This window comes from Carassius auratus, chromosome 27 (genome assembly GCF_003368295.1).
Source record: "Carassius auratus strain Wakin chromosome 27, ASM336829v1, whole genome shotgun sequence".
NCBI lineage: Eukaryota > Metazoa > Chordata > Actinopteri > Cypriniformes > Cyprinidae > Carassius > Carassius auratus.
Window position 1 is genome coordinate 23,280,526 of NC_039269.1, and position 15,150 is coordinate 23,295,675.

The following is a 15,150-nucleotide window of genomic DNA, read 5'->3' on the forward strand; positions in this document are numbered from 1 at the left end:
AGTCACAGTTGTGTGATATAGATTTATAATTGTGAGATAAAGTCATTATTTGGAGATAATAGTCACATTGTGAGAGATAAAGTCAAATCGAGATAAAATCATAATTATGGTATATGACGTAACATTTTTAGATATAAATCAAAATGTTGGGATTTAAAGTCACGTCGATAAGTTGTAATTATGACATATTAATTCACATTTTAAGATAGAAATCACAATTGTGAGATTTAAAGTAATAAAGTCTCACTCAGATAAAGTCATAATTATGATATATGAATTCACATTTTGAGATTAAGAGATTTGAAGTCACATTTTGAGATTATGAGATATGAAGACACAAGATATAAAATAAAAATTTTGACATTTAAAGTCACATTGAGATATTCATAATTATGAAAAATAAAGACACATTGTAAGATATATTCATAATTAGTTTTTTTAAAGTCACAATTGTGAGATATGAAATCATAATTGAGAGATATGAAGTCACAACTGTGAAATATAAAGTCAGTCAGTCAAATTGTGAGATATCAAGTCAAAGTCACAAGAAACAGTTAAGATTTAGTTACTTTAAAGCTGTAGATAATTTAAATATTTGCATTGCTGATTATTGTAAGAATGTTACATTAAAAGTAAGATATAATCAATACATTAATTATGACAAAATATTGAATAATCATATAAAATCAAAAATCAAGTAAATGACCCACTGAGGCATTCAACTCAAACAAACCACTCTCTTTCGGTTTGCTTCACACTAGCTGACAAAAACAAACCCGCTGTCGTGATTTCAAGACATGGTTTATACTCCCAATGAAGGAAAATATACATTTTAATGAAATGTATAAATATTACGATGAAAATAGTAGCCTCGGTTGTGTGCACTCTTCTCAGGTGAGTGATAGGAGGGCACTGAGGGCTCGTGCCAAACGTTAGCATGCCGATTTTAGCCATGGCGGAAAATTTTCCTCAGGTTCTTCGAGGACATACAGTGGGGGTACAGGAGAGTGGGCAGAAAGCTCTTTGCTTTACGACTGCTGTGTGAACATAGGGAAAACTTGCACAACCACCACACTGGCACAACCTCAGTGTGTGGGATCTTGACAAAAACACCTTAGAACATAGCCAATATTGCAACCAGGAGGGTGAAGCGCCAAAGATTTAGGGTACTGAGAAACGGGAGATTTGGCAAAGTGTGTGTTGTAGCATAAAAGGCAAAAAAAGGACAAACCTCTAAGATGAATAATATTTCAGCATATCAGGAAGTGTGGCCTCAGTTTGAAAGATTTTCAGAAGAATTCCCTCTCTGTGCATAAATAAGAAAACTATGTAATCATAAAGACCAGTTCTTACCACCCATCAGAAAGGACATCAACATCTGCAACCAGCATTTCGGAATCATAACGTATGTCAGATCAAGTTACAGCCGTTTTCCTGTAATTCTGTCCCATACAAGCCCATGCACAATGTCTTATTTTCAGAAATACAATTACATGTATAGAATTAAAACATCTGAACTAGATATGACACTTCTGTGGGCTGTGAGGTGGATATTTATGTATATAAGCTTGCTTAAAAATATTCCATTATCATTATACAAACCAGCAATGCAAAGAAAAGCAAGTTCCTCCTGTAAGTATGTAAGAATAATACTCATTAGAATCTGCTGTGGCGGTGAACTCACACACGGCCTCTGCAAGCCCTTATGTGAAGGTACTTATTGTCGACCACATGCACATCATATACGTCCACTCAAGCGAGCGGCTTCTGAGGAATTCATATGAATGTGTGAGTCATTTCTAGAAACTGGCTTACAATGAGCAGGCGGTGGATATCAAAAATGGATTGGTCGCAAATAGACATCCTCACTATTCAGTGCTGTGGTCATCTCTCTCTGGACCACTGGAGCACAGGTCTGTTCTGAAAGGATTGTGGGCAGCAGGGAAAATCCCATTCTAAATATGAATAATAATCTGTCCAATGTAAAGAAACTAGAGAAATAGTCAGGTGCAAACATGGACCGGTTGCGTGACATATTCTCATCCTTGAAAACCAAGAACAAAATTACACAAGGCAAATTAAAATTCTACCCATGTCAGAGTTTTGCACTGTCACTTAGTTTGTTTTTTTCTTGTGTCAGTACATGGCCTTGATGGCATGTGCGTTCAAGTCACTTTGGTTGGAGCAAGATGGCGGAGTACTTTCTCTTAATTAAAAACACAAAAATACAGCAATGTTTCTAAACTCTTGTTTTAGAAAATGAAGAACAAAGAAATGTGCATTATATATTCTTCGTTTTTTTAATGTTTTAAATTATTTTATGAAGCTGCTGCCAACTTTATTGTTACAATTTGCATTGTTATATTATAATGCCATCATATTATGCATCGTCGATTAACTTACTGCGCTGTAAATAGAAAAGCCTGACAATATCACAGATAAATACCTTTAAGTATTGTATATTCCGCCATGTTAATCACTGACACGCTCCCAACTTGTCCAGATCGGGGCTTAAAGAAAATCCCGAGCTCCCCACTGGTATTTACAATATTTTGGTGGCGTTCATGTGCATTCAACTTGTATATACGATCTATACGAGATGACTTGAATGCACCATTTGTTCTTGTAGTTCTATGTTCTTGTAGTTCTATGTTCTTGTCTTGCTCCTTGTTTTAGTAATTATTTTGTTCTTGCTTTTTTGCTTTTATTTGTAATATTTAGTTTGTTTTTCTAGTCTTGGTCTTGGTTGGCTTCTAAGTTGGTTAAATTGGTCATTTCTTATTTTGTTACTTGACCTTTTTATTAGTTAATTGGTTTATATTTCCTTTTCTTGAGTTTATTTTGTGTTTTGGTGGAGCTTTGTCCTGTCTAGTCTTGTCTTCGAGTTCCTGACCTGTCCCCCATGTGTCCTGCCCTGGTTCTACCTGCCTGGCACTTGGTCCGTTTCAGAGTATGGTCAACATGTGTCTGAACTCTGCTCTATGGTGCCTTGTTTGGTCTTCCCTGATCAGCCTGGTTTTGCTGTCGCCTCTGTTGCCATGGCATTCTACCAGTAGATGCCTGAAGCTGTCCCAGTGGCCTTCCCTTGCTTTTTGTTTCCTGTGTTCCTGTTGTGGTATCTATTGTACACTTCACTACCTTTTGTATCAGTCTGTCTTGTCAGTAAAACCTTGTTATCCCGCACTGCTATTGGGTCCTCCTTCCTAGATCCCTGACAGCACAGGCTTGGATAATTGTAAATGGTTTGTAAATTTCATTTAAGTTTATATAAAGATTTCAATTAATAACAATTAAATATCCCTAATATGTCCTAAACTTGGCAATGAACCACATTACTAGAATATATATATATATATATATATATATATATATATATATATTATGGTGTGCTCATAATGCTTGGTGGCATCCTGATCATTCATTTTGACCACAATATGAACCACAGAGAATTTTCATTAGTTTAGATCCAGCCAATAGTTTGTTGGGTGCAAGTCGCACTGCTTTCAGACATTGGATATAAACCAAGAAAACATGAGCATGTGAAACCTGTGTAGCTTCACACTCACTGCCCACGAAAGGTCCACAACGAATCTTGAGAGTATAGACATGTATTACCTTCAGATGACATTTGTTTTTTTGTATTTGCATTGATGCATTTGCAGATTCAGTTCTTTTATTCTTATGCCACCTAGGTGTCTTGAGCACAGACATGTCCATATCCCGTTCCACTTCCAATGTCTGCCACACTGGCCTGTGAATTTTGACAAAGCTCTGATGTATGCCTCTTCTCTCTGGAGACCATCATACACATCTGCTCTGGTTCCCCAGCCTTTCCTGGGAAGTTTCTACAGCATCCATCTCCTGGTAACTATGATCAAATAAACTGATAACTATTGTTCTGAAGGCTTGCATCAAAGTGTGGGTTCACAAAAGATGGGTAATTACTACAGTGTGTAAAATATATTGCAATTTGTTTTACAAAAGCCGACAAATGGAAACAAGTTGTTAACTTATGCTATAGTTAGCATTTTTGACCCCACAAGAAAGATATTTGACTGTGAATCAGTTTTTTCTGTTTTCAGTCACAAATATTTTTGTAGAAAGTGTGCTATCAGCCATCATGACTTTATTCTACCATCAGTGGGTTTCTTGCTGTTCATATGACACTACGGTGTCCCAGTAGTGCACAATACAACAAAATCTTCACAACACATTGGAAATCAACAAAATTAATGGAAACAAGCCACAATACAACGAAAACAAGCCACAACACAACAAAATTAATGGAAACAAGCCACTATTCAATGAAAACAAGCCACAACGCAACAAAATTAGCACAACACAACAGAAACAAGCCCCAACACAACGAAATTAACACAACACAACAGAAATAAGACACAATATAGTGAAATTAGTCCTATGTGTTGTGTTGTAGTGATTTCATTGTTGTGCACTACTGGACTAATCGAGACTTCCATAAGGCAACTTGCTCCATATAAAAAACAAATACAATGAAAATCAAAAACATTTTACATTTATGTCAGGATACTTTCATGTCTGAAACATTATTATCGTGTCAATGTAGAATTTTTCACAACATAAAATGTACATACTGTATTTCTTCAAAACATAAAATTATATTAAAAAGTTTGGGGTTAAGAGATTATTTTATGTTTTTGGAAGAAGTATCTTATGCTCAACAATGCTACATTTATTAAAACAGTAAAATTCAAATATAATTGCAATCATATTTTTTTTAGCGGCCATCAATATGATTTCGTGCTCAAGAAAAATTGAGCACGAGTGTTGAAAACATTTGCGCTGCTTAATACGTTTGTGCAAACCATGATACAATTGTTCAGGATTCTTTGCGGAATAGAAATCTCAGAAGAACAGAATTCATTTGAAATATAAATCTCTTTTTAACATAAATGTATTTGCTGTTACTTTTGATCAGTTTAATGTTTCCTTGCTGAATAAGAGTATTATTATTATTGCTATTATTTTGTTACAAATCTCTCTAAAGACAATATCTTACTGACAGTAGTGTGACAAAAGTACTATTCATTTCTTCATGAGTAAAACTTTCTAATAAGCGAAAATATATTGAGTGCAAATTTAGGTTTTTCGAAAACTCTGCATTTGATGGCTACATGAACAAGGCAGAAACATTCTTGTGATTTTGTGATAAACTGCAAGGAGTTGTAAGCCTAGAGGCAATGATCTTGAGAGAGAGAGAGGGCAGACAGGAAATGAAAGAGGTCAAGGTGAGTGACAGAGAGCTTACTACTACCACTCAACCACATCTGTGCCTAACATGGAGGAAATGCACTCCAGGAAGTCAGATTGAAATCATCACACACACCAGCATACACACAATGTCCTTCTTTGTCTGTGGTGCCTGTGCAGCGCCAGCAGAAGTTGAGTGTTTTCACATGAGGCACGTTTGGCTTTCATTCTTCAAGGTGCAGAGGCTCCGTCTGCGCCTTCCAGAGTCTCGGATTTGAAATAACCTCACAGCTGTGTTTAGCCAACAATCACAGAAATTCAAATACATAATACATCAAAACTGGACATTGTGTGATGGAACCACATGAAATATTTCAATATAGTGCACTAAGATACACTCAAGATGTTAATAGTCACAGTCATGACAGGATGGTATAGTAATATTTGTAACAGAGGAATTATGAGTCTAAATATCTTTATTTTAGATTGCATTCAAATAAATAACACAGAAATGTGTCTCCTTTTGTGGTACATTTGTTTTAATTCTTCTAAAGCAATAATGATTTCCTGGCCTGCCAGGTTGTTACAGTATCAAATTCTGAACATATGCAGCATAATATACTGTAAAGCGCAATACACCAATAAGCAGCTTCTGAACACCGATATAAAAATATGTTTACAAAAATATAAACTGCAATACAAGGCCTTTTCTACACATTCCACATGTTCAGACATCAACACTTTTGTGTTTGCATGCACAATTACCTATTTTGTTATTTTAAGGAATGCTTAATATCTTTATGTGCTTAGCAAATATATACGTTTTATAAAAACACAAGAATGAATGTAATGGATAAAATTGACTATATTTACAACACATATATACATGACATTTACACGCAGAGAAAAATATAATCATGGAGACTTTGTTTTCTCAGGGCCAGATGGTGTCAAAGTCGATGTCTTTTTTTTTTTTTCCTGTTGAGGAGATTTTTCGTGACAGCACTGGCCTAAAATCCAGCACAGCAAGACCAGCAAACCAAATGCGTGGTAATTACTGGCTGTTATGTTACCAAGAGCTCTATTTCCTTGCATCTGTCCTTGGACGATGGTTTCAAATGACCGCGAACACTCTGAACGCCTTGCCTCCTGAGGGATTCTGTAGGCTAAATGGAAGAATAATGGCCAAAATTAATCCAAAACCAGCAGGACAGAAACCTATATGATTTAATGCTAGTATGATTCATTAATCACCCTTCAGATACTCAAGATACCCTCAAAATGCTATTTAATGAAGCAAAACAAAACCAGACTGTGTAGGTGGTCTGGTTTTATTTTGCAGATGAGAAACAGTTTATACGATTACCGTTCAGCCACCCACTAAATAAAATGATTACGTTATCCAACCAAGCTCATATAGAGGGATATTAGATACAGTTAGTCTGAAGACTAGCTGAAGCCAAGAAGGAAAGATCAGCTCTACAGCAGTAGTAGCTCAAAAGCTGACTCAACACACTCTCAGTACCTCTCTGAGGTGATCCCATTCTGGTAGGAGCCCTTGTACTGCTTCCTCTTGTCCACAGGCATTACGTCCAGATAACCTCCTGAGTCACTTCGAATCACCCCTGCGTGGATAGCTGCCCTGCATATACTGGAATTCTGCTCAGTGGGACAGAATAAGGAAAAATGGCTCATTTTCTACTGCAGTGGTAACAGAACAGTGACTTTTTCTAATAGCTGCAATAGAGCGACCCAGAGGAATATATTATAGTCCTTTAATAGCTCAGGAGACTTATGTGATTAATCAGTTATGTTTAAATATCATCTTCATTTCTGATAATTCTCCTAAAGTCCATTAGTGGAACAAAAATAATTTTTTTGGTATATTATAAGTATATAGATATAAAAAATGTGGATGGTTTAAGCTAAATTAAGAAAACGTAAGGTTAGAGACATGTGAAACTACTATGGTCTGTTTCTCAGAAGAAGAATCTGAGAAGCAGAAAACTTTGGAAAAGTTGCTCTCCATTTCATCTCATTATAGGCTAGGAGAAACAACTGAGGTACAGTATTCAGGAGATCTCTTATAATATTTCATGTGGGAATCAGTAATATTTGGAAGCACTGGCTTCATAACATTTTTAGCATTTTTTTATTTGAACCTATATTACAGTAACTTGACCGTCATGTTTTTTGAACCATGTGTGAAATTATGGTCAAATGGTTAATCTAACACTTTTACATGTAAAAAAAAACAATGCAATATAAAGAAAAAGAAGTATTCTGTGTGAACAGCCTCTTAAAGGGATAGTTCGCCAAAAAAAGAAAATTACCCGATGAAATACTCACCCTCAAGCCATCCTAGCTGTATATGCCTTTCTGTTTAAAGGCTTAAAAAATACCCATTAAATATGGATATTTTTCTTATACAAATGCATTGATTCGCTATTAACCCTGTGTGGGGCGCTTTTTATGATGGATGAATGCATTTTATTGGACTTCTACTGGAATATTGAATCTCAACAGCCATTCGTGGCAAGCTTGGAACAGCCAGTACTTTTTGAAATAAAACTCTTATTGTATTCGTCTGAAAGAAGAAAGTCATATACATATAATATATAGATAACGTCTTGAGGGGGAATAAATCATGGGCTAATTTAAAATCTTGTGTAAACTGTCCCTTTAAATGGCATGAAGACTTACATCTGAATAATAGCGGGTTCCGATTACTCGGGCATAACTGTCGTGCAAACAATTACGAGGACAATACAACCTGAAGAAAAACACATCTTGTTAACTGTCGTGCTATTAATGACAATTTCACTGGATAGTATTTTGTGTAATCCATTAAGTTATTTTTGTTAAAAAGTAAGTTTACCTGGGACAGTGCCGGACAGGTTTCTTGAAAGGGCAGAATTGTGCCACCGTAGTTCCACAATTAACTGCTTTTACTGGAAGTAATAAAACACTTAATGAATTTATTTTCTGAAACTGAAAGTTTATCTCATTAAGAATAATCACTTACCTGGAACATTTGATACGGTGAAGGCATTGGCACTCTGATTTTTCCTGAGCAATAACATGGAAAATGTGAGAACATTGTTGAATCCACATCCAGAAGCATGCAACGTATGGGTTCTGTGACTTACGCCAGAGTCTGAACTCCATTTTTGAAGGACACTGAGAATCGTTGCCTTCTGCCCACCCTTGTGACATCCAGCCAGCCTCCATCATCATCTATTATTCCAGCATGCAAGCCGCTACCACAGATGCTGGATTGCTGGAAAAACAGCAACATTAATGAGAGAGACCCTGAACTGTCCACAATCCGTCCAAAATTAGATATAGCATTTAAATACATGTAAATGGAAAAATGTTGTAAATCTGTGCGATGCCACATTGATATAAATAAAACGCAAAGCGAATACATTTACCTACCATGTCATAATGACCTGATCCAATGACTTTTCCATAGTTGTACAAGCAGCCTGGTGGGCATTCATACCTGATTAAAGATTTACCAGACATGAAATTATTCATAGTAGAATGACCAAATCACATCTTTGTGTAGCTGATATGCGAATCCACCCATTTTACCTGTTACAAGTGGTTCCTTTGCACTGATCACGTAATCTAGTATCACATGCTACTTGCTGAGCTGCAAAAAATAATAGTAGATATCAATATATAAACACAGAAGTGCTGATTTTTTCAGAATATAAGAGAACATACAGTACATGCAGTTTCTATGCAAACATACTTTCTGATGGCACATAGTAAAGACCCTGTCCAGTTAAGTCAACCACTGAAAATTTCTCGAGTCAGCCTGTGAAGTTATCTTACACATCTGGGAAGTACTGAGGACTTCGTTCCTCTCGATGTTCTCATTGGGAGAAGGTGTTGGGGTCTCGTCTCTGTAGGGGGTGTCGTGGCTTCGAACTGGCTCGGGTTCTGGTTCAATGTAGTTATTTTCCTCTGTCTCAGGGGTGTAATGATAATGACTGCCATCATCTGAAGAGAGCACAATTTAATTACATCATTCAAATGATTCATGACCCACAGCCTTCACATGTTAGCTAAATGTTGTTTTCCTATCTAGTTTAGGGATGTCAAACATATATTAACTGTGTAATACCTCATAACAATGAATCAAATTTTGTCATCTGAATATCTGGTCCATATACTATGGTTTAGTACCTTTATAGCAGAGATTGTTTCTGCAACCGCCACCATAGCTGGGTGGGCAGGCAGAGCAAGGGGTCCCGTGCTTGTATGGTGCATGTCCCCACCAGTTACCTCTGTGAAATGGATGCCACATGACAAAAGCTAACAATAGTGCTTTATTAGAATTATAACAAATTACTGCAAATGAGAAAAAAAGCTTAACATTCTTACGGAGGAGAGTAATTGCAGACCAGGTACACAGCTTTGGCCCATATCATCCCCCATACATTCATGTTATAGCACACATTGATAGCACAGCCAATTTTGTTGGTTGTGGCCCAAACCAGCTGTGAAAAAATAATAATTTTGCTATTACTTTATAGCATTATTCAACTGATTGCTTGTATCATCATAAAATGTAAATTGTTCACACGTGAATGTGGTTTTACCTGTGTGTAATGTGTACAGACGGGTCCAGAGCATCTGTAGGGGCAGTGAGGGTTACACTCTTGTGGATACGGGTAGCTGAAATCTCTCACCTCATCATACCAGGCTTGGACATGAAATGTCGGAGGTCTGTCTCTAAAGACAATCATTTTTAAAGCAAACAGTTAGTGCACTGTATAAGTGAGATGCAATTGGTATTTGATGTGATATTGTTTTTATCCATTTGTAATACAGCACCTGCCCCAGTGAACGCCCAGGTTTTGGCCAATCCGGGTCAGTAGGTGAGACGGTCCATGTTCCCACAGACAAGTGTGTGCCCAGTGCTCAGCGCTCCTCTCCAGTTCAGTGTCCCACACCTGTCACAGCGAAGAGCCACAAGCTATATTCACACAGCAGCAGAATATGGCTATCAGTCCTGTATTTGAGTGCATAATAAAGTTGAGTTCACACACAATTTGGCTATTTACAAGAGTGACAACCACCTTCTAATCAAACCTGACATTTTTCAAAAGTATTTGCCCATGAAACTAATTGTACTGGACAATGTCATACCTGTGCATGTCTTGTGCATAAAAGATCCAGAATAGTTTATGAAACTTTTGTCATCATCTACTCACCCTCTAAACCTGTACAACTAGCTTTCTTTCAATTGAACATAAAATAAATGTTGTCCATGCAATGGAAGTCATTGGTTACCAAAACTGTTTTGTTATCAATATTCTTCAAAATATCTTATTTTGTGTTCAGCAGAAGAATTTGAGTAATACCAGTTTGGACATGAGGGGTGAGTACATTTCAGAATTTCCAGCTGGGTGAACCATCCATTTACAACATAAAAGTGAATATTTTAAATGGCAAACACGCATCAGAAAAATGTTCTGATAACTTTTTTTGGCAAATTGTTGAACCTGGTTCTGCCAACAGTATGTACGTCAATGCATGGTTGTTTAGTTCTGTAGTAGATTGATACAAATCTACAAGTGGGCCAGTTAGAGTTAAAAACCATAAAGAAATTCTGTTTCACTAACCTGGGACAAAACAAAGCCATATTAAAACTGCCATTAAGGTAAACTCTACTGGTTTAAAGTAATTTGTATGAAAAAAATAAGCGGTGTACTGTTCAGCACAGTGTTCTGATTATTTCAAAACAGAGCTGCTTAATTTAAAATTACATATGTGTAGTTTGCTGCCCTGTGCTAATCTGTTCCATATGTGCAGAGCTGGTATATTCCATTCCATCAGTCCTCAACAAATACTATTCCTCAACCACCTTTTATCCTGCACAATAAATCACTTGTAAAATAGAAGAATCTTACTGTTTACAATGATGTTAATGCAAGCTGTATTAAATATGTTATGTCGTCAACATGTTTTTGAAATGTTTATCATAAATGTGAAATTAAAATTGGTCTTTCAGGTGCATAAAATTGTAGCAATCTTTCTGCATCTGAGCAGAACATGCATAGAGATGCAAAGCCCGCTGGCATTTTTATGTGGCCTTTGAGACCCATCTTGACATTGTTTATTTGTTGCGATGCCTAATTTGCAGTTACAGCGACCATCTGGGTACATTCCAAGGCAGATATGCATCCTCTGTGACTCCCTCTACTTCCCTTTCAGAGTAATTACCCAGAGGACTGTGTGGCATGGAGGTAGCTTATGTCTCCTCCCCTACATGCGCCCCACACACAAGACACGTTCTGTTAAACTTTGCTGTGGGATACAGGGCTCTGGGATTTGACAGATTTAACACTGAATTGTTCAGAGTCCCAGAGCGCCACAGATGTTATCAACTCAAAAGTAATTGTCTAAGAAAAATGTTTTGAAACTCTTCTCTTACAGTTGATTGCAAGTGATAGTCATATGAAATGATCCATGTATCAGTGCTGAGAAATGCATCATGTATTTTAGGAATAAAGAAGAACTACTGTGTTGTACACTGGACCTAAGAGCTAAAATAAAAGGATGGTCTCAGTTGATTTAGAGCGTTATATTCTATTCTGCTTTGATGTCTGAGTCAATATTTGCCTTCATTGTTGCCAACTGCAATGCAGCGGGACGAAGCAGCTATAGATGGTTCTAAGAAGTATCAGGTCATATTTGGCCAGAAAGCATTGAAAGGTCTGGCTGAGCGCCATGTACAGTAGGTGAGCCACAGAATGTGGGAAGGAGAAGCTGTATTTTGGCCTCCCTGATGGACCTGATGAACTGTTTGTTGTAGACCACAAACTTGACTGTAGTTCAGTGTGTTCTAGTGCATTTGTGCAAAGTGCGGTTATGGTGTGGTACCCAATACCGGTTGGCAGAGCCATGTGATACATTTATAAGCCCCTCATGACCCCACCAATGTATAAATAGCCTTTTAACTCACAGTTCAATGGGAAAGTTGTACTTTAGCATGATTTTACAGGTTTTACATTTTAAAATATATTTACTGATTCTTTCTGTGCTTCATGCACATGTAGACTTATTTCAAGCACAATATTTGTTCCATGCCAGTTATCAGTCCGATATCAGAGAATTTTAAATTGATTTGAAATATCTTTCCAGATTGCCCCTTTTTTTTTTTAGATTGCTTGTGCTGCCATATAAAACTAAGTGAATTATACAGTTAATAACATTATGAAATCTCAAAGTATCACATTTTCAAACTGTTTTTTTCTAATGCTATGATGTTTAAATCTAGCATTTAAAACAGTTGTTTTAGTCTTTTATTTTTTTATTATTTTGAAGAATAATGTACAATTTTAATATTGGTCATGAGATATAGACAATTCTTTTTATTCACAGTTGGGTAGGTAAAATCAAGTCTGACCCTCGATTTTTGACTTTGTGAAGAAAAATGTCAAATGTTCATGGTTGGTTTGATCATAAGTTAGGAACATGATTCAGTAGAATTGTGACTGATGTCAATCATGTGATCTTACCATGTACTCCATGTTTGAGGCAGGGGGGTACACTTGACCCCTCAGCTTATTATGTAGGTCAAGAATCAGTTGCATATCGCTCTGTGAAATTGCTCTTTTACCCCTTGACTTGGATTCCCACCATGCCCTCATCCTTATCCATGTATTTTTCCAGGATGGCTTCTAAGTGGGTGGCATTGGGAATCACCATGGAAACCACAGATTGGACAGTCACAAGCAGCACAAACCCACTAAATAAATCTTCATGTCCACACTTCATGTTTCCACAGCTGTCAGTTACAAAATCCAAAGTGGTATCTGTCCTCTGCCTGTAAAATCAAAATCATTTTTATCAGACTGAAATCATTTTAAGGCAAACAAATATATACTTATATACATTTTTTACAGAATTTCCCATAACGTGATATAATGATGATTTGTTTGTATTTCCATTAAATGCCTGTCTGAAAAGTGCAGTTTCAGCATTTTTACAACTGCGCTGATTGTTTCTCACATACTTGTCAAAGACTTTTGCCACACACATGCAATATTTCATACGATCGTGTCCTGAAGTAAATCTGACCACACAAGTCTTTGAAGTCTTTAGCATATTTAGTTACATGCGTAACTCTAATGCTACCTTTAAATAAATTAATATTATCTTTACTAGACGTGCCGTTCTAACACCTGTAGTACTTTCAATTCATATTTATAACGAAAGCATCTTAAGCAGCACTTTACCTTTTGCCGTTCCGCGCGTGGATGTTTATCTCAGGTGTTGATTCGCTGAAATAATTAATATTCGATGTTACACGTGTCCAGCTGTTTTGATCTTCTTGATGTTTCTTTATGAATGAGTCATCATGAGTCATTGCTCGGCAAAACAATATAACGTTACTTTCAAATGTTTCAATTTGTGAGGCTGCTTTTCTCATTTATAGTGAACTTCTAAGCCACGCCCACAAGCACATCGACACACCCACAGCACAGAAGCATATATACCGATGAAAATATACGCATAAATACTGTTGCTTCTTCTCTGCATGTCTAGTCAAAGTCAACGAAGATTTGTGCTATTTTTATTTGTGTTCGTGTGGTAGGTAGACCTCCTACAAAGATGGCAGAATCTTACATTTTTGACCTTGTTGGGCATTTTTATCCCCATGAGTAAATCTTTACTATAACTCTTTTAACTTTTTTTTTTTTAATCTAAAAATCCAGGTTTTCTGTGAAAGTTAGGTTTACAGGATAGAATTTTACTGTATAGTTTGTAAACTATCTATCTATCTATCTATCTATCTATCTATCTATCTCTATCTATCTATCTATCTCTATCTATCTATCTATCTATCTATCTATCTATCTATCTATCCAGAACAATGGACTGTACAATATTGAGATACTATATCACTGACCAAACAAACACTAGATGGCAGCATTGAGTTATTTTTTATTTTTATTTTTTTTAAGGCTTCACTAAACGGATAAAAACTTTGAACTCCATGAACTCTGAATGCTCTCCAATCTCCACAAACATGAAATTTGAGCTGAACATCTGTATGGATTTGATTATCTTGAATTTATTAGAAAGCTTAATTTATCAGATGGTATTTCTGGCAAAGTTGCATATTTTCATCCTGTAACCTTAATAGAAAAACTTACATTTAGATGTATACTCTACAATGTCACATCTGTTGATAAAGTTGAAAAAGAATGGTAATTTCATTGTATCTGTTGGCCATGAAGGCCTTCAGCACGCCCAGTTAATGTATGCAGTGGTTCTGACCTACATTCTGCTGAGGGAGCTGGGTTGTTATGTTTGTTATTTGGTGGTGGTGAGGGGGAAAGTCTTTCGTTTCTTTCTGCTTACATCCATTAACAACATTGATGTCTGCTAAATAAAAAATAAAATATATATGGGTTTGTTTTTTTCCCCTGTGCAAACATACTTTTGGCTCACTATTTCTCATATTTCAGCTTAATCAATACACAGAAATGCTGAGAATGTTTTCACCAGATCAGTCTTGCACAGTGATCAGGAATATTTTCAGGTGACTCAAAATTTGAGGCCTGAATTTTTCATCATAAACAGAACAGAAAGGCATAAATTCAACTAGACAAGAGGTAAATAAAAAATAAATAATACAAAAGAAAATATAGAAAGTGATCAGCAAAGCAATGCTGCAAAACTGTCCAGGAATACTGGAACCATTTAGCTTCATAGACAAACATTACAAAATCAATAAAGGCCATGAAGTGCAGCAGGCTCTGAAAGACAATGAGCAACATGTGCCAGGAACATCTTAGAAATGTGTTTACAAATGAACTCAATACATCTCTTGAATTAGAAGAAATGTCAGTGTATATTTGCAAAAGCAATACTTTAAATGCAGTGTCAACCTCA

The 15,150-nt window shown here is 36.4% G+C and overlaps 1 pseudogene; it reads right to left on the reverse strand.

Moving 5' to 3' along the window:
* Window positions 1-5,750: 5,750 nt before the first annotated feature.
* LOC113046427 (cysteine-rich secretory protein LCCL domain-containing 1-like) lies at window positions 5,751-13,673 on the reverse strand (annotated as a pseudogene).
* Between the last annotated feature and the right edge of the window lie 1,477 nt (window positions 13,674-15,150).